Genomic DNA, 18,633 nt, shown 5'->3' with positions numbered 1-18,633 from the left:
CTACTGATAAGGGACATTTACTAGTCTATTCTCACAGTCTTGGGTGCTCCTGGTAAGTCGATATATCCTGTTGTCCAATAGCTGTTGACAACATAACTGTTAATGGTTACATAACAGATGCTGTGAATGCCCTCATTGCTGAGTCATATATCTGAAGGGATATGTGGGTGAATATCAATGGGAATCCTACTGGTCTGCGTGGCTGGTGAGTCTCTGTTCTGGTCAGTACTTGCTCGCACGGGGTGATCAGCTGTCTTATCCTGTACTGAGGGAGGGCGATGCTGCTTTCTCGCCCTTCAAACGGTGCATAAATCATGAAAGAATGCTTTATTGACTGGCCATGACATTTATCTCACTGGTATGGTTGCGTCTTGTCTATTTACAGTTGCTAATTCCTGGGCTTGCAGCTTGCTCCACCTAACAGGGACTTTGAAAGATATTTTGAGAAATAATTGCGGCTGAAGAAGCTGCTTCTCTCCCCTTGGCTACAAAGAGCTTTTGCGGTTAAACTCAGTTCCTGAGCAGTTCCATCGGGCAGATTATGAATAGAAAAAGCACAGACTTTTGAATAAATTGAATGTTCTGTCTGAGCTGAATGTTTTAGTTGAATTCATATCTTTGCAGCAATTATTTTGAAATTGTATTGAATAATACTAAGGGCGGCACAGTGGCTAGCACCACAGCCTCACAGCTCCAGCGACTTGGGTTCGGTTCTGAGTACTGCCTGTGCAGAGTTCACAAGTTCTACCTGTGACCGCGTGGGGTTGCTCCGGTTTCCTCCTACGTGCCCAAGATTTGTGGGTTGGTAGGTAAATTGGCCATTGTAAAAAGGAAATGCCCCTAGTGTAGGTAAATGGTAGGAGAATTGTGGGGATGTGAGAGCGAAAAATGGGATTAATACAGGATCGGTATCAATGGGTGGCTGATGGTCGGCACGGACTCGGTGGCCCGTAGTTGGCCTGTTTCAGTGCTGTATCTCTCTATGACTCTAATTTGATGCCGATCCAGAGATTCCGCTCTCCAAATGAAGAAAGGAATTAAATGGAAATTTCAAACATGTATTGGTCCATGGCGCCGCAATGTTAACTTATAAAAGGGGGTCGGTGTCTTGAATGGGCCAAGTCTCGTGTCAGATGGTTTTAGTGTTCAACACTGCAATGAACTATATATTTGCATTTATGTTCGGGAACCGGTTTGTATATTGACGGTGAAAATTAACAAGTCATCGAACAAGTCAAAGTTTTGCTTTAAGCGGGTTTTCTCCAGAACTACACCATTTCTGCGAGTTTCCCTGGCTTGGCCAGGACCGCACATTATAGGGTAAATGAAGCCTCAAACTAGTATCCGAGGTGATAGTCATTGAGATTAAACTGACAGAGACGTATGACACATGACTGATATAATGTCGTCATATTTATTATACCGCCCAAAGTGCATTGTATCCACACTCAGTCATCAGTGCCTGGGTGTCGGCAGTAGTGGAATTGTTTTCTCTCACCATTAATAAGACTGATTCCGAGTAACCCTCCCCTCACTACTCTGACAATATCTGATTGAAGTATGCTGGAAGGACGGCGGCCTTCCAGTCTCTCTATATTGTGTTTAATGGTTTCTTTCTTTCGAACATCATGTCGTCACAACTCCTCTAAAACATTACAAATCACTGTCCATAACCCTAAGTAGAATAGCATGCCAACTGTTATCGATTGTCCTCTTTATTTAACTCTTCTCCCTCTTTCGTGCAGCAAACCTGTTGACAATAGTGATTCTGTCCGGAGGAAATTGCGGTCTTTCCAAATGTATTTCGCTCTTCATGGTGGCCATGGCAACAGCAGATCTAATGGTCATGATCTTCAATGTAATAGTTTATCACATTTTTACATATCACTTCCCACATTCTTTCCTATCCTACACTGCCGTTTGTAAGTTTATTCTGTACATGAATTCTGTCACCCTGCGTATATCAGTGTGGTTTACTGTCTCTTTCACATTTGACCGATTTGTAGCGATATGTTGTGAGAAGTTTAAAACAAAGTATTGCACTGTGAGAACTGCGACCACGGTTGTAACAATGGTCTCTGCCCTGTTATGTTTACAGACACTTCCGTTCTTCTTTGCATATTAGCCTGAACAAATAATAAATAATATTCATTGGGGTTGTCACCCAAGAATGGATTTTTTTTCATCGCCAGCAGGTGTTGCCTATTCCTGGTTGCAAACGGTGTTAATTCCATGGCTTCCTTTTGTTTTGATATTATTGTTTAATTGTTTGACAGTCAAATGTATTTTAGTGGCCAGCAGAGTTCGCAGGGGATTCCGGACTCACATCGATGATAATCAGAGCGATCCTGAGATGGAGAACAGAAGGAAGTCCATTATTTTACTGTTCACAGTATCGGGCAGTTTTATACTGCTGTGGCTGACATCAGCGGTGAGTTTTATAGCTACCAGTCTGGCAATTCTGGAGCCTATCACTCCAGAATTGGCCTTTATAGCCACTCCAGGCGCTGCTTCACAAACCACTGACCACCTCCAGGCGCGTATCCATTGTCTCTCGAGATAAGGAGGCCCAAAAGAAAGAAAGTCTGGCAAACACAGCACATTACAGAGGTGACTATGCCGCTCCTGAATACATCGCCACTGAAACTGGATACATGCTCATGAACATGAGTTCATGTACAAACACGTGTATTTATGCAGCTACACAAACTAAATTCAGAGAAAAGCTGAAGAAACTGCTGACAGCTCCTTGGGCATTTATTCTAAAATGGATTTTAAAAATGAAAACTGAAACCAAAGCTTCCTGTTTTAAGTAGCACTCAATTGCAGTCTGTGTTCCATTTTAGAAAAGGCAGACTTTCCGTTAGGACGGAATTTGATTGTTTAGTTAGAATGAACAGGTATCAGAAAAATATTTCTTCCACTTCCTGCCAGGCGATGAATGTCTGCTACTTTCCCGGGGTGAACATCACCATTTCCTGATGAAACAGCGCGCTCCCCGCTCAATATTCAAAGATTTTAGTCACGATTGTGTTTCGGCGGTTTAATAGAAGATGCAGATATTGGAAGCAAACACCAAATTAACAGATGAAGTGTCCTTTAGTCTCGGAACAATAAAGATGGTTCCTTGTTATTTTTCTGTATTCTTGTTGTGAATGTTGCAGGCGCTGACGTTCCCATTCGTCTTCGTCTTCCCCAAGCCCCAATTGACTCCTGCATCAAATAAACAGGCCTGTATCCTGATCAGTTTCTGACCCTTGAGGCAGCATTTCTTTCAATCTCAACTGGGCATCAAAATGTTTTCATGTTTTATCTGGGAAATAGACGGTTGTGCTTGTCCAGTCTTTGCGGAAATTGCAAGCTCAAGGAACAGCATCTCATCTACCGATTAGGCACACGTCAGCCTGCCGGACTGAACATTGAGTTCAATAATTTCAGAGCATGACAGCTCTCCATTTTACTTTCATTTTTAGTTATTTTTTCTTCCTTTTTTATTACATTCCTTTTTACATTTTTTACAATCTTTTTTTTCCATTTATTTCATTTCATTTTAGTTTGTTCAGTTTGCTTACCCACTTTTTTTTCAGGTTTGCACTTGCTGTTGTTCAATATTCAGTGTATTAACACCTAATCTGTGCTCATGCTTTGTCTTTCAACACACCATTAACATATTGTTTGCCTTTGCTCCGTGACCTTTTGGTCAGATATGTGGCCTGGTCCAATCTAGACCTCCTTTGTTATCTCTTGCCCCACCCCCACCTCACTTGCTTATAACCTGTGACTTTTCTAATATTTGTCAGTTCCGAAGAAGGGTCACTGACCCGAAACGTTAACTCTGCTTCTCTTTCCACAGATGCTGCCAGACCTGCTGAGTGGTTCCAGCATTTCTTGTTTTTATTTGCGGAAATTATATTCGGCACTAACAATTACTTCCAATCATTGTAACAGCCCACCTCATCATGCCTTCAATATATTTTAATTTATGGGTCTTTTCAATTTAATATTTAATAATGACGTTGTTTCTACCACCGTTACTTTCATTGCCTCAACCATGACCGTTTAAAGGGGTTTCTCTTATCCGTTGTCCTAATTCTTTTACATTATTATATTTTCTGTGGCCGTTAATTCTTGATCTTTCAGCTAATGGAACAATCAGCCTCTATCGATCCTGCCCCATCACATCTTGGCCTTAATCACCTGAACACGACTGGCCAAAATATCTCAATATAATATCATTACAAAATCAAATGAAAACCAGGAAAATGCACTCACGCCAATTAATTGATAGTGTTTCCTTGGAACTAATTGAATCATTACTGATACGAAGCAAAGTGAAAGATTGTTTTCTTTTGCTTATCTCTATCTCTAATAGCAGATAGATAACCAGAAAGTGCAGCTGTAGCCTGCATAAGAAATCTCGTGTTTCTGATTTTGGGATATTGCTGTGTCTGGAGAAGTGACATATTGAGCATGAAAGAACAAGTGATATGCATGATGAAGATGCCCTGAAGAACGGGCCCAGAATATGATCATTCACGCTGTACCACCCTGAGATTAAATGGTTAATATGACTCTGGAGAATGAAATGGTATGAAAAACAAATGGATGAGATCTGTGCCCTCCAGTAGAACTAAATAGATAGATGACCCTGATCGGATGTTGATAAAGTTAGCCTGATAAAAAATACGCCAATAAGTGGGGGAGGGATCATTGGCTATGAGGAATGCGTTAATCAGATTTGTTCTGGCATTTGATAATGTTCTCATTTGTTGGCTTCTTTTTAGATTGTAGAAATATTATCGTTTAGCCCGTTCTTGTTAAGCAAGGAAGTACAAGTTAATTTAAAACACCACTAGGTTGATGAAGAGGGATGTATGACAGGGAAATGCTTGTAATAAGTATTTAAATTTGTTCAAAGCCTAAGATACAAAGCTCAGAACAGTAACACGTTTCAATCGGTAAAAAAGCAACATTAGTGGCTGAAATTTGTAAGTTTCAAGTCTATGTTTAAATACTGTATGTAGTGCGTGTTCAACAAACCCGTGACATCTCATCACAGTGTTCAGAAACCTTATTGAGAACCTTACATAAACATAATTCTTCCATTGGGAATGCGCTTTGTTTATTAATTGTGAGTAACTTCACCCTTTCCTCGCCATCTTTTAATGTTTCTGATCAACCCGAGGCTCAAAAGCCAAACCCCACACGCGTTCCTTCATCCCTTCAACTGTGGCTCTACCAATCCAAAAAATACCCCCCCCCCCCATAAAGCGAGTCTAATGATGGCCATGACACCACCGTCAATTATTGTAAAAACTCATCTGGTTCACTAATGCCCTTTAGGGAAGGAAATCTGCTGTCCTTACCTGATCTGACCTACGTGTGACTCCAGATCCACAGCAAGGGGGTTGACTCTTAAATGCCCTCCGAAATGGCTTAGCAAGCCACTCCATTGTATCTAACTGCTACGACGTCAATAAAGAATGAAACCAGATGGACCAGCCGGCATCGACCTAGGCACCAGAAACGACAACAGCAAACCCAGCCCTGTCGATCCTTCAAAGTCCTCTTTATTAACATTTGATGTCTTGTGCCAAAGTTGGGAGAGCTGTCCCACACACTAGTCAAGCAACATCTGACATATCTATACTCATTGAACCATACCTTACAGACAATGTCCCAGACACCGCTATCAACATCCCTGGATATGGCCTGTCCTACCGGCAGTAAAGACCCAGCAGAGGTAGCGGCACAGTGGTATACAGTCGGGATGGTGTTGCCCTGGGAGTCATCAGCATTGACTCCTGATCCCATGAAATCTCATGGCATCAGGTCAAACATGGGCAAGGTAACCGCCGACTGATTATCACCAACAGCCCTCCCTCAGCTGATGAAGCAGTGCTCCTCCATGTTGAACATCACTTGGAGGAAGCACTGAGGGTGGCAAGGGTGCAGAATGTACTCTGGGTAGGGAACTTCAATGTTCATCATCAAGAGTGGCTCGGTAGCACCACTACTGACCGAGTTGTCCGAGTCCTAAAGGACATAGCTGCTAGACTGGGTATGCGTCAGCCAGTGCAGGAACCAACAAGAGGGAAAAACATACTTGACTTCATCCTCACCAATCTGCCTGCCGCAGATGCACCTGTCCATGAGAGTATTGGTAGGATTGACCACCGCACAGTCCTTGTGGAGACGAAATCCCGCCTTCACATTAAGGATACCCTCCATCGTGTTGTGTGGCACTACCACCATGTTAAATTGAATAGATTTCGAACAGATCGAACAATGCAAAACTAGGCTTCCATGAGGCATTGTGGGCCATCAGCAGCAGCAGGGTAGTACTCAAGCACAACCTCATGGCCCAGCATATCCTCCATTCTGCCATTATCATCAAGCCAGGAGACCAACCCTGGTTCAATGAAGAGTGCAGGAGGGAATGCCAGGAGCAGCACCAGGCATACCTCAAAATGAGGTGTCAACCTGGTGAAGCTACAACCCAGGACTAATTGCGTGCCAAACAGCCTCAGTAGCATGCGACAGACAGAGTTAAGTGATCCCATAACCAACGGATCAGATCTAAGATCTGTAGTCCTGCCACATCCAGCCGTGAATGGTGGTGGACAATTAAACAACTTACTGGAGGAGGTGGCTCCACAAATATCCCCATCCTCAATGATGGGGGAGCCCAGCACATCAGTGCAAAAGTTAAGGCTGAAGTATTTGCAACAATCATTAGCTAGAAGTGCTGAGTTGATGATCCATCTCGGCCTCCTCCTGAAGTCCCCAGCATCACAGATGTCGGAATTGAGCTAATTCGATTCATTCCACGTGAAATCACGAAACGACTGAAGGCACTGGATACTGCAAAGGCTATGGGCCCTGACAGTATTCCGGCAATTGTGCTGAAAACCTGTGCTCCACAACTTGCTATGCCCCTCGCCAAGCTGTTCCAGCACAGCTACAACACTGGCATCTACCCTACAACATGGAAAATTGCCCAGGTATGTCCTGTGCATAAGAAGCAGGACAAATCAAACCCGGCCAATTACCGCCCAATTAGTCTACTCTCAAACATCAGTAAAGTGATGGAAAGTGTCAGTGACAGTGGCATCAAGCGACACTTGCACAGTCATAATCTGCTCGGTGACACTCAGTTTGGATTCCGCCACGGCCACTCAGCTCCAGACCTCATTACAGCCCTGATTGAAACATCGACTGAAGAGTTGAACTCAGGAGGTGAGGTAAAAGCAACTGCCCTAACATCAAGGCAGCATTTGAGTGAGCATGGCATCAAGGAGCCCTAGAAAAACTGGCGTCCATGGGAATCAATGGGAAGATTGTCCGCTGGTTGGATTCAAACCTATTGCAAAGGAAGATGGTTGTGGTTGTTGGTTCAGGACATCACTGCAGGAGTTCCTCAGGGTAGTTTCCCAGGCCCGACATCTTCAGCTGCTTCATTAATGATCTTCCTTCAATCATAAGGTCAGAAGTGGTGTAGTTCGCTAACGATAGCACAATATTCAGCATCATTCGTGACTCCTCAGATACTGAAGCAGTCCGTCCAGAAATACAGCAAGACCTGGACAATATCCAGGCTTAGGCTGATAAGTGGCAAGTAACATTCGTGCCACACAAGTGCCAGGCAATGACCATCTCCAACAAGAGAGAATGTGACCATCACCCCTTGACATTCAATGGCATTATGATCGCTGAATCCCCCACTATCAACGTACTAAGGGTTACCATTGACCAGAAACTGAACTGGAGTAGACATATAAATACCGTGGCTGCAAGAGCAGGTCAGAGGCTAGGAATCCTGCGGCAAATAGCTAACCTACTGTCTCCCCAAAGCCTGTCCACAATCTACAAGGCAAAAGTCAGGAGTGTGGTGGAATACTCTCCGCTTTCCTGGATGGATGCAGCTCCAACAACACTCAAGAAGCTTAACACCATCCAGGAAAGAGCAGCCCACTTGATTGACACCAGATTCACAAACATTCACTCCCTCCACCACCGATGTACATTGGCAGCAGTTTGTACCATCGACAAAATGCACTCTAGCTAAGCACCAAGGCTCCTTAGACATCACCTTCCAAACCTGCGACCTCTACCACCTAGAAAGACAGGGGCTGCAAATGTATCGGAACCTTCAATTTCCCCTCCAAGCCATCCTGACATGGAACTATATTGCCGTTCCTTTACTGTCGCTGGGTCAAAATCATGGAACTCCCTTCATAACAGCACTGTGGGTGCATCTACCCAACATGGACTGCAGCGGTTCAAGAATGCAGCTCACCACCACCTTCTCAAAGGCAATTAAGGATGGGCAATGAATGATGGCCTGACCAGCGACGCCCATATCCACATGAATGCATAAAAAAATCCGGTTATCGGGGGTAGCCGGGAATGTGGAATTGAGATTGCAATCAGACCAGCCATGATCGTTTTGGATGGTGGAGTCGGCTGGATGGGTCAAGTGACCGACTCGTGCTTCTAATTTTTATGTTCGTATGTAACTGAACACCTGCAACCCTGTTATCAGGGCTATTGGGAGCTCTTCAGGTTCAAGAAAAGCCTACTAAATTAATTCTCAACGCCGCTTGAAAAGAACTGTTCTAACAGATCCCAGTAACCCATCTGAGTATACTCGGAGACCAGAATGTATGTCATTTTGGAACACAACATATCTCCTGTGCTGTTTTTTTCAGGAATGAGCAAGTATTCAGCGCAAGTGTTTTTGTAGCTGTAACTGAGCACTAAACAAAAATCCCCTTCAGTTTTCCGTTTAACTGGTGTACGTGTGTACGTGTGTATGTGTAAGTGTGAGGGGATGAGATAAAAAGGGAACTGTAATATTTCAATCTGTATGTTTATGTTTCACTTCATTACTGATTGCGACTTGTTTTATAATAAACTGATAATTGTGTTGCTTATTCAAGAAATCTGGGTGGTGTGTTTTACTCTTGGAAAAACAGAGTTTTTGATTAACCCTTATCAGTAAGTGGGAAAATTTAAATATATGTTGTGACTGGTGGAGAAGTGGGACTAGAATGACATTGCACTCCTCCTGCCTCAGTCATAACAATCTACTCTCCCATGAATGTTTCCAACAGAGCTAAAAATATTTTATGGTTACTTTTCCAGTTGTGGGACAGTCCACTCTAACATCTGTATCGTCCCGTTTTCTCCCAGCGAGCTCATTTAACTCTTACAAAGTCCTATTCACAAGGACATTATTTCCCGGTCAAATCCATCATTGTGAGAATGCTGGCTGTCCCTTATTTGGTACCTCAGAATAAAGACCAACCTGTCTCCAACTTTCTAATTCATTTTGTTTTGCTTCTTTCATTAGTGTGATGGAAAGGTGGATGATGACATGGTTGGTTTCCACTGTTGACCTTCCAACTGACTGTAGACAGTGTTTTTGTGTTATTGGTGTTTGAACCCCTGAATTTTACTCACCAAATAAACAGACAGTGACAGGTATTCATGCAAGTTTAATAGAGAATAATTATTTATTAATTATATTATTGATATTATTTAATTATTAGAGAATATTCATGACTTGAAATGTTCACAAAGCCCATAACACACGCATTCACCGTCACATGCACTCTTTAGAGCAGATGGATAGAAGACAAAGGGTAAGAGTTCAGGGGTAAAAGTTTGTTGTTTTAGGGGAAAAAACTGTGTGATCCTCTCAGAAGGTGGATATTACAGTTGCAGGCCTGGTTGCTGGTTCTTCGGTTACTGCTGGGCTGTTGCAACCTTCTGGAAGTCCTCTTCGGGCTGATGCCTTAGTTCAATTCTCACAGGTAGAAGCTTTCAACCTATCTCAGCAGGTTTCAACTGGGTTAGCTGGATCAGAGCTCTCTCTCTCTCTTTCCATCTGCCTCACACTTGCTGGCATTCAAGGTGGTTTCAGCTGGTTATTTTTCTCTGTGGCTGAGGATAAGTCAGTCTGATCCAGCTCCACCACTCACCCCCCCATCCCCACCCCCCACGTCCCCCACCCCCCGACCTTTGATCCTCAAAAACATTTGATGTGAAATGACAAGTGTCCGTTTTACCCATATGACTTTCGGTTCCTTTCTTGCTGGGCTGCACTATGACATTTGATGGCCGCGTTTTGCGGAGAAGCGGACTGTTCACACCTCATTGTAGTGAATGTTTGTTGCAGAAGAAACGTCTGGGGAAGGCATTTCCCTTAGTTTGTTTAAGTATAGCTCACATCCATTTTTAATTCTCTGCCTTATTTCCATGCAGACAGAGTTGATTGTTTTTCAGTCTTAGTACACATTGGATTTGGATTACAATGCAGGAGGTGGTATGAATCATGACTTGTGCTCCATTTTATTGGCAGCCAATAACCAAATCTTTCAAATTTCCTGCAAGTTTTATAACTTTTCAGTTTGATTTTGTATTGGATACAGGCTGGATTTCATTTTTTAATGATTGTTTCTTGGTCTAGAAAGAAAGGAAAAAAATAAGTTATATGGTCACACCACTAACACATTCATTTCATACACTCCTCAGGCTTCCAGCCCTGAGCCTAGTCCAAGCGGTTCTTGATACAGTGTTTTTTCTTACATCCTGGACATTACATTGGCTTACATTGCTCCCGCCTCCGCCCCCCGAGCTCCCCCCGCTATGTTTGTAGTTGTGAGGTTGAGTAGCTGGGGGAGTAAACTCCATCGAAAAAGCCAGGCATCTCTAACTCGATTTTTTTTCTAGGTATGTTAACGGATTGTGGTCTGTGCAAATTGTAATCTCTTTGTGTCCATTATTCGTGTAGACCTCGAAATGCTGAACAGATAGGAGGAATTTCGATGCTTCTTTTTCTCGAGTGCAATATTTATTTTGATGTTTGTTCAGTTTTTGTCTTATAAATAGCCAAGTTCTCTTTCAAAGCTTGAATCATCATCTTCGAGTAAAATTGTGCCTACTCCAACATCACTGACATCAATGGTCATTTTAAAAGTTTTGTTGAAATTGGGGGCTGCCAATACTGGGTCGTTTGTGAAAATGTCTTCATCATTTCGAAAGTTAGCTGGCACTGCTCTGACTACACCACTTTTGCTCTTTTCTATAACAGCTCTCTTAGGGAGCAGCTAAGGTGCTGAAATTGAGAGCAAATTTTCAGCAGAACCCATACATTCCTCGGAAATACATGCTTTCCTTCTTGATTTTTGGAATGGGGAAGTCTAACATTTCTTGCACTTGGCTGTCCTTGGCAACACTCGACATTGGCCTACAATGTGGCCTAAATAGTTTTACGTTGGCTTTGGAAAATTCGCTTTTTGCCAAGTTATCCATTAGTTGTGCCATCTGTAGACCTTTGAGACGTTCCCTTCCATTGTTTAAATGGTCTTCCCAGGTGTTGCTGAAAACTGGCAGGTCTTCGAAGTAAACAACGCAATTATTTCACGCAGCTACCACCAGATTCATTAATATTTGAAGCGTGGCTGGGGCCTCTTTCACACTGAAAGACATTACTGTGTACTGCAATAAGCCATTGGGGTTGACAAAGGCTCAGATTCCCTTTGCCTGCTGGGTCATTGGAACTTGCCAGTATCCTTTTAATAAGTTTATTTTGCTGATTAAGGTGGCGTTTCCTACTTGGTCTGTGCAGTGTTCAATACGGGGCATTCAATATCTGTTTTTGTAATTGTATTGACCTTCTGATAATTACTACAGAGTCTGGTTTGGGAACTAACGGTATAGGTGTGCTCCAGTTACTCTGGCTGGGTCCAAATAAATCATTTTCCAACATGTACTGTATTTCCAGGTGGACCTGAGCTAGCTTATTGGATTCAATCTATTGGGATACTGTTTTATTGGTGGGAATTTCCTACCGCCATATCGTGTACTGTTAATGGTTTGCAACCTTATTTATCCCTTCAGACTTCCTGGAACTCCTTTCGTAATGTGGTTAGGTCCTGTCTTTGTTGTTCAGAGAGATAGTCCAGCGTTGTATCGAACCTCTTTGAAATGTGGGTGTTTTCCAAATTGGCAATCAGGAATAAATTTTAGAATTTTCATTGTTCTTGTCCTCGTCAAGTTCTTTCTCACTACTGCTTTATCACTTTTACTGCTTGGCACACACTTAGTGATCTCTCTGGTTCCTGACTGCAGTATCTTTCCATTCATGTTAATATGACACAGTTTTTTAAATCTTTCTGTCGGGTGTATTAATTAATTCGTTTACCTTTAGTCTACCTTTTTCTGTGCACTATATGAACCATTAAACCTGACTTTTAAACGTTTGCCATGCAAGGATTATAACACCAGAATTTAGTCAACTGGTTTGAACTCATGGACTGCAGTGCTCGTATATGCCTGCCTTTTCAAGGTTTTTTCTGAGGTTTTGCGGTGTTCCTTTGTTACCTCATGGACCTAGAAAAGTCTTTCCCGGCAGATGAGCACATAATTTAGTATTGAGATTTCCTCCACTTGTCCTAGCAATTTTTCTTTATGAATTTTAGGAGGCCTCTCACCTCATATCCGAAGATCAATTCGAAGGGGGTAAAACCTGTGGATTCATTGCGAGTATCTCTGGTAGCAAAACAACAATACATTACCCCATTGTCCCAGTCGTAGGGGTATTCACTACAGTATGCTCAGAGCATAGTTTTTTAAGGTCTGATGGTACCGTTCCAGATTCCATTGTGTTTGTGGGTAATACTCTAAAGATGTTATCAGGTGTATGACCTCCTGGAACATTTGGTTCCCTGATTGGACAGTATTTCTCTAGAAAGTTCTTGTCAGATGAAAGACTGGGTTAACTGCTCGACTATGGCTTTGGTAGTAATTTTCCTCCAGGATATGGCTTATGGGAATCTGGTGGCCAAATCGATTGTATTTAAAAATTACTGATAACCTGTCTTGGTTTTGGGTAGGGGTCCAACCAAATTGATTAGAGCTCTACTGAAAGGTTCCTCGAAAGCAGGAATGGGGATCAGTGGTGCAGATTTAATTGCAATTTGGAGTTTCCCAACAATCTGGCAGTGATGGAAGGTCTGACAAATTTTAACCACATCCTTCTGGATTTATGACCAGTAAAACTGTCGACTAATCTGTCCCTGGGTCTTCTGTATACCCAGTGGACCAGCAGAGAGATTTCATAGGAAATTCACGGAATATCTCTGCAATATTTAGTGGAAGCACAATTGGGTGAATTACTGTCCACTCCTCCTCCGAGGGTCACTGTGGGGATGCCCACTTCCTCATTAAAATTTCATTTTCAATATAGCAGCACTCAGGCAGCCTTTCTGCTTCTCCCTCAGAGTACAGCGTCTGTGTTATTCCTGTTAAATCAGGTTCTTCCTTTTGGACTTCAATTAAAGAAGGTTTACTGTATACTTCCGTTTGCTCCCCTAAATTCAGAATAAATTCTTCGGACTGCCAGACCTCTGAGTCATCTGACTAACTTATTGGCTCAGCTCTCTCTTTGTGGAGCTTGCTTGACCATGGCCCTGGTTACTACACAAGCAGGAAATATTCCAGTGAATTCCTCCTACATTTGTTCTGTCTTCTTGGCCTCATCTGTCTGGTCTAAGACCACTGGGGCTGCTACCACCATCCCTCCAGCCAAATCATTACCGATCAGCAAGTCTATGCCGGCCACAGGTAGACTAGGGCCAATCCCAACAGTAACCGGGCCATAAACAAAGTTGGATTGCAAGTGGAACCGATACGGGGGTACAGACATGGATCGATCTTCAATCCATTTTACCACAACCTTCGCTTTTAGCATGCTGTCTTGCAGTAAGTTCGTTCCTTTACTCAGTATAAGGGATTGAGTGGCCCCGTGTCTCAAAGCAGGACAATGGGGTTTTCTGCCTCCCTAGAAAGGTATGGAGACAACTTTCCTTTCGAAACAAGATACTGATAGCCTTCTTTTTCTGCCATACCTACGATGGCATTCCTTGAAGGGTATTTTGCCATGGTCAGGGCAACAAGCGGATCTTCCCTGTTACCTGCCTGGTATCCATTTCTTTGCTAACCATATTCGTCCATACAAAATTAACTGCTTTTCCCTTTAGCTTTCAGCAGTCAGCTTTCACACGCCCTGCTTTGGTGCAATGGGAACACACAGGCCTGTGGTATACATTCCAGCCCTTTGCATTTTCTTTCCTTACTGATGAGCGGCTTCTTGCATGCTCACTTTCTCTTTCCCCATCACTAACACTCCATCTTTTTATCACTTAACTATTTTCCATCTCTTCCGAACCACTGGAAATTACTTTGGAAAACATTTTCTTAAGAAAAAGGTTTATTAGCAAGCTCAGAGTTGGGGGCCTTTGCTGTGGCTTCTCTCACCCCAGTAATTATTTGATCCTAAATATGGGTTCTTATATTAACTTGGATGCTATTTTTAAATTCATCAATTCGAATCATCTCTGTCAGATTTCCATGGGAGTATTCTAGCTTGAGAGATTGTATCCAACGATCAAAAGCCACGTGTATAGTTGTTTCAAATTCAATGTAAGACTGGGCAGGTCTTTTCCTAGTGTGTCTGAATTTCTGTTGATAGGCTTCAGGTATCAACTCATATGCATTTATAATTGCTGCTTTTGTTTGTTCATAGTCAGAAGAACTCTCTTCTGATAACAGGGGAAGAAATGTTGTGAGCTCTGCCCAGAAATTCGCCTTGCAGGAGGATAGCCCAATTTGTTTTTGGCTATTTTAGTCTCTTAACTAGTTATTTTCAAACGAGATAAAATATGACTCAATCTCTTCTTCAAAATGTTGCCACGAGTCTTGAGTGTCTCGTAATATCACCGTTTTGTTCCAAATTGGGGACACAGTTTGAATTGCTGGCATTCACATTTTGGGTTTTCCAGCCTTTCTAACTCAACTCTCTGCAGTTGCACTTCCTCTATTTTCAAATGAAACTCTCTTTCTTTTCTTTCTTTTTGAAGCTGAATCTCTCTCCCTTTGCTTTCCAAAGCTGAAAATCTCTGTCTCTTCCTTTTCCTTTTGAAGCTGAAACTCTTCCTCCTCCTTTTCGTTTTAAAAAATACATTCCCTCTCCTTCTAGTTGCATTTCTTCCCTTTGCTATTGAATTTTAGCTCGGACTATTTTCTCAGACTCAAATTCTATGTTTTTTTCTTCGAGTTTAGCGGTAAGTTTAAAATGGATAGCTGGACTCTTCAGGTTCATTTGCTTTTGTTTGAATGTGACTCTCATCTGGGTAAACTTTGGGCCATTTAATTTATCATGGGATTTGTCTCCCTGCTCTACAAATACCTTCGCATTAAAGGTGGCTATGTCCTTTGTTTCCATCACCATAAAGGAAAACAGAAGAATGCAAAGAAAAAGCACCTGTTTTCTTTTATTTTTCCAGCTTTAGATGTCAATTGTCCTATGTTCCCTCCGATGTTGCTATCCCAGATGAGCCGCCAGTTTGCTATGAACAGGTGGGTGGTGGCATGGCTGGTTTCCACTCTTCACCTGCAAACTGACCACAGACAGTGATTTTCTTTTACTAGTGATTTAATTGTCAAATAGACAAATATTCATGTGTTTTCTTGTAAGCTTAAAACAGAAGCTTAACTATTTATTTAAAAAAAAAATCGTTACCCAAAATGTTCACAACTTATGCATGCATTCACTCTCACATGCACACTCAAGAGAAGATAGATAGAAAGTTAATAGTAAGAGTTCAGGGTATAAAAGTTTGTTGCATCAGGAGAAAACTGGGATCCTCTTGGAAGTTGAATGGTATAGTTGCAGGCTTGGTTGCTGATTTTCTGGTAACAGCTGGATTGTTGCAGTCTTCTGGCAGTCCTCTTCAGGTTGAAGCCAGTGATAATTGTTAGTTCAATTCTCACAGGTAGAACAGCAATTTTTACAAAGGCACTCTTTTGTCTCTGCTGTCGCTGGCTTCCAACTTGTCTCAACAGGTTCAACTTCTTCTGCACCCACCATAAGCTCTGTTTCTTTGCAACTTTATTTCATGCCCCTCGCCTCCCATTCTCTGACGCTGAAACTGTAAAAAATCTCCACATCATTTTTTTTTTGGTCTCGTTTGGAGCTTTTGATCACAAATTCTGTCATCAAAAATACAACCCGCTTCCATACATTGCCGGTCTCCATTCCTATCTTAGACCATCTGCTGCTGAAACCCTCATCCATTTATTTGGCACCCTCAGAAACGACTATTTAAATAATTCACTAGCTTGCCTTTCTTCCTACGTCACATGTACCCTGTCCTGCCTCGGTTCCACTCTGACTTCACCTGTGTACTCGCTCAATTATTGTGGATCATTGTCTTCAAACTCCCTTCCTCAAATTTAAATCCCTTCATGACCTGAACCTTGCATAACTCTATAATCGGTCCCTGTTCTACAGCTCTGCGGTCTAACTGGAATTCTTCTCTCCTCATGATTTTGGCCTCTTATGCATCCATTCCACTGTATCCCACCCGCTTTACCTTAGAATGTTGTTGAGCTAGATCGGTGGCAGAGGTTAGATTAGCTTAAGTATGCCTGCGGGTGTTTGGTGATTGTGATGCGACTGAATGACAAAGGAAGGTGGTTAGACTATCTTTTGTTGGAGATGGTAATTGTTTGGCACTTCTGTGTCTTTAATATTATTGAACATTCACCAGCCCAACCCAGGAGTTGTTCAGGTTTTGCTCAATGTGGTTCCAGATGTTGGGCCTAGGACACTGCACCAAGAAACTCCTTCAACAATGTCCTCAGGTTGAGCTGAATGGCCTTCAGTAACCACAGCCTTTGTATATATTATGACTGCAGCCACTGTCAAACTTTCTTCATGATTCCTATTGACTTCAGTTTATTTGCATTCCCTGATACCAGAGTCGTTCAACGCCGGCCTTGATGTCAAGGGGAGTCATGCTCACATCACCTCTCGAATTCAGTTCTTTTTTCCATGTTTTGATCAAGGCTGTAATGAGGACTGGAGACGTTTGTTACTGGTGGAACTGAAATTGAGTATTGATGAGGAAATTATTGATGAGTAAGTGCTGCTTGATAACATGATTTTAGACCCTTTCCATCACCTTGTTGATGATTGAGAGTAGGCTGCTGGGACGGTAATTGATCATGTTAGATTTGTGCTGCTTTTTATATACAGGACATACCTGGGTAATTCTGTACATTGTCAGGTAGATGCCAGTGTTTTGGTTGTACTTGAGCAACTTAGCTTGAGCCACAGCTAGTTCTAGAGTATAAGTCTTTAATTCTACAGCCACAATTCTGTCGGAACACATGGTCTTTCCTGTATGCAATGAAGTCAGTCATTTTTGATGTCATATTTAGTAAATCGAATTGGTTGGAAGTGTCTTCCACCTACAGTGCGTTCTGTGCACTTGCCACGCTCAGTACCTCCTCCAAGTAATGTTGCGCATGGAGGAGTACTGATTTATCAGTTGTGGGATGGTAGAAGGTAACAATCAACAGGAATTTTCCTTGTGCACGTTTGAACTGAACCGATGCGATTTCATGGGGACCTGAGTCAAAGTTGAGGACATTCATGGTCACACTCAGTCAAGTGTATATATCACTGTGTATCACTGCAGATAGGTGTATCATGCTAGTGGAATGGTATATCAAGGAGAATGGAAATCTGAATAATAAATATGGTTTATCTGTATGACTATTAAGCAATCATTGTAGCCCCAGGCATTGCTGCAGGTGTTACTCAGGGCAGTGTCCAAGGCCCAACCATTTTCAGCTGCTTCATCAATGCGTGTCCCTCCAATATATGGTCATAACTGGTGATGTTTCCTGATGACTGCTCAGTGTGCAATTCCATTCTCAATTCCTCATACAATGAAGCATTCTGTGCACACATGCAGCAAAACCTGGATAAGATTATATCTTGGGCTGAAAAGTGGTAGGTAACATTTGCAATGACCATCTCCAACAAGAGAAATTCTAATCATCACCGTTGACACTCAATGGTGTAACAATCTTCTAATAACCCACCATCAATATTCTGGGAGATAACACTGACCAGAAACTTAACGGGGCCAGCTAGTTAAATAGTACGGCTACAAGAAATGTCAAAGGCTGAGTATTCTGTGGCGAGGGCCCACCTTCTGACTCCCCACAGCTTTCCACCATCTCCAAGGTACACATCAGGAGTGTTTTGGAATACTTTGCACTTGCCTGGATGACTGTAGTTCCAGCAACACTCAAGAAACATGACGCTATTCAGGACAAAGCAGCCCGCCTGATTGTCCTACCCCCCACCACTTTAAACATTCAATCTTTCCACCAGTAACTGCACCCAGTGTACAAGATGCACTGCAAAAAAGGCTCAGGCTTCTTCTACTACACCTCACAAAGCCGTGAATTCTATCACCTATAAGGATACAGGTGCAAGGCTACACCGCCACCTCAACATTCCCCTCCAGTTTAGATATCATCTTGGAAGTATATCACAATTCTGTCATCATCGCAAGGACCAAATCTTATAACGTCCTACCTAACAGTGCTATGGGAGTACCTCGTCATCATGTGCAGTGCAGTGTTTCAATAAGGCAGCTCACCATCACCTTCTCAAAGCCAATTAGGGATCAGCAATAAGTCCTGGTCTTGCCTGCGATGCCCACATCATCCCATGAATGACTATAAATTGTTACAATGTTGCTCGTC

General features: G+C 42.5%; 1 pseudogene; it reads left to right on the top strand.

Annotated features, from left to right (window-relative positions):
* The window catches only part of LOC137361449 (uncharacterized), a 42,132-nt pseudogene extending 39,316 nt beyond the window's left edge, over positions 1–2,816 (top strand).
* Positions 2,817–18,633: the final 15,817 nt, after the last annotated feature.

Source organism: Heterodontus francisci, unplaced genomic scaffold (genome assembly GCF_036365525.1).
Source record: "Heterodontus francisci isolate sHetFra1 unplaced genomic scaffold, sHetFra1.hap1 HAP1_SCAFFOLD_106, whole genome shotgun sequence".
Lineage (NCBI taxonomy): Eukaryota > Metazoa > Chordata > Chondrichthyes > Heterodontiformes > Heterodontidae > Heterodontus > Heterodontus francisci.
This window is presented reverse-complemented; position numbering and strand designations above follow the sequence as displayed.